This window comes from Plectropomus leopardus, chromosome 3 (genome assembly GCF_008729295.1).
Source record: "Plectropomus leopardus isolate mb chromosome 3, YSFRI_Pleo_2.0, whole genome shotgun sequence".
In the NCBI taxonomy this organism is placed as follows: domain Eukaryota; kingdom Metazoa; phylum Chordata; class Actinopteri; order Perciformes; family Serranidae; genus Plectropomus; species Plectropomus leopardus.
In genome coordinates this window covers 18,852,247-18,855,131 of record NC_056465.1, presented here as the reverse complement: position 1 = coordinate 18,855,131, position 2,885 = coordinate 18,852,247, and positions in this window count along the sequence as shown.

Sequence of the window (2,885 nt, the reverse complement as noted above, 5' to 3'; positions counted from 1 at the left end):
GATGAGGGCCCCTGTTTTTGTGTGTTGATAAAAAAGATGAGTTAAAAAGACTAAACTAATAACACTAAACTGAAGTAGGCTTTCAACCATTTTTAGTCAGAGCCTTTAGTCAGAGACTTTTCAGCCACCAGTCAAAAAAAAATTAAAAATGAATTTCTTTTGATGTAAAACAAGGACCTGGAACCAATTGATGTTTGTTTGGTTTTTTTTTTAAGAAAAAAGAAAAGATAAATTCATTGACAGATCTTTTTAGCTCTATACTGGAGGTAATTTAACATGTTGAGTTCCTTTGTTCAACTTAGGCAGCCATTTCACTTAATTATAATCAGCATATGTTACAATTTACTGTAAATACAAAAACAGATCAAGTTCTCCCCAGTCTTTACAAGATGTGTGTAAAAAACAAACAAACAAAAAAAAACCAAACAAGTATGTCTTCAGTAATGAAAATCAGTAACTATATGCCATTTATGCTACAAGGAGTGTGAGGCAACACTGACCCTCGTCTTCAAAACAAACTGTGGTGTACATTAACCCTTTAATGTCCATGTGAAAAAAAAAGCAATGGAATTTTTTACCTAACCAAAATCCATTTTTTTTGTTTAAATAGACCACACAGACTTTTTAAAATTTTTAAATATTGACCTCTATCAATCAGTGAACATACCAACATACCAATTTTGTTACCATAATATTATGTACATTTATATAGAAAAGTTAAATAAGGGTCCAATTTGTTCTTTTAAGCAACCTGAAAAGGCATTTTTAAAGACACATCTGGTGGATTTTTTTTCTCCCTTTCTTTTAAGCATAACATACCTTATCTTCATGGACAGAGATGGCTAGTTGAGTCAAAATTAACCATCTTTTTCATTGAGATAAAGTGAATCAAAATGTGCTCTACCAAACAGCTGAACAGGACATAAGGTGTTTGTGATAACATGAGCTACTGGATTTAACAGTCCTTCACGAGTATTGGCCTTTTTCACAGCAGACACTTGGCCTGTTATACCAGGAAAATCTCAGGTGTTACTAATAAGACTAATGACGGCTGTTATGTTTAAGTGGCGCAGCGAGAGTCAGTTACATGCAGGAAACAAGAATCCTGAAATCCAAGCAACTTAATGGGATTCAGTTGTCGTTAATTTCATCATTTACACCTGTGTTGTTCCTACTGTAACATGTCAAAATGTCTTTGAAAGAGGCCTGTCGCCAGTTTTTTTGCAGAACCTGCATATTTTACATTTGAGGAAACAGGCAAATTCAGTCATGTTCAGTGCTGAATAATTTGTGGTAGAAGCATGAATTCATTTTAATAGAAGCACCTCTACAAAGCTATAGATAAAGCTTTAGAGCATTATATTTGTTCTTTTAAAGAAAACAACTGCCAGCCTAACACATATAGACATAAAACACATTTAAACAGGATTGTTGTGGAACTCAAAATGTTAACTGTACCATTATTACTTCATGCACATCAGATGATTAGTAATATTAATGGTAAAAGAGGAAACCCGGGTACATCAGTTCCTTAACTCTCCATATTAACATAGTTTCAACTGGCCTGTTTACTACCACAACATCCTATAGTTCTTAAATTTCATTGGCATTTGGTTTTGGTCAAACACCCCTATAAAACATTTCTGAGGGCTCCCCTGCTGAATATTTGTGAAATTGAGGTATAAGGTAGCAGAAGACTGAAATACTCCAGTAAAGTACAAGTACCTCAAACCTCCATCATTCAATTAATGGCACCATCTAGTGGATATAATGTGGCAGTATGTCAAAACAACGTCAGTGTCAAACATTTTTATTTATCATCAACTAATAAGTTGACCTTGATATTGCCATAAAGTGTAACAAAGTTTGCCTGCTATCTGCAAATCCTTTCTAGAGGAACACATCACATAAAGAAGTCATATTACTGCATGTTGTGATTTTTAAAGCTGCACCCAATAGACAATGATTTAGATGATTTGCGTTTGTTGTACACAGGATTCAACTCAGAGAAGAAAGTTCACTGTCTTGAAATATCATCATCATCATCATCACCATCATCATCATCATCATCATCATCATCATCATCATCTCTTCCTGTTGTTTTACAGTCGACAGAGACATTTACTAGTAAAACTTTTAGTGAGGTTTCATCCGTTGTATGAATGCACGGAAACGTTCTCTCACTGAAAGTGTGTGTGAAGGTGTGTTTGTGTGCCAGCATCAGCTGCTGTCTCTCTGCTCAGAGCCTCCATATTCTCTTTCATCATCTCACTCTTCTGCTCCTCTTCCTCCCTCAGTGCAGCCATCCTGGCCTCCTCTTCCTCTTCTAGAAACTGTTGAAGCTTCTTTAACTGCTCCTTAATGAGCCTCTGTGTGACAGGCCTGGCCCTTTATGTGTTTTGCTGTTTGATCAAACTTCACTTTAACGTTAACAAACACCTGTAACTTCTTCTTTAAGGGCTCCAGAGTTTCCTGAAGTTCCTTCTTATGTTGCAGTTTCATCAGTGGGTCTGAATCTGTGGTTGCTGTGTTTTTCTAAATCTCTGCAGACGACACACACTGGCTGCTGATGGTCCAGACAGAAGAGTTTGAGTTTCTCAGAGTGCAGACTGCAGAGAGCCTCTGAAGCTCTCTGATCTCTCCTGTGAGAAACTCTCACACAGCTTCTTTAAAGCCGAGTCAGGAGGTAACTCCTTTGAATGTCTTCTCTTACAAAGTGGACACTCACGTGTTTGTTTCTCTGTCCAGCAGCTCTGCACACAGTCTTTACAGACGCTGTGGCTACATGACAGGGTGACAGGATCTTTGAAGATGTCACAGCAGACAGAACAGACCTTCCTCTAATCTGGAAACTATTTAGTCTCTGAGTGAAGCTGAAAACACAG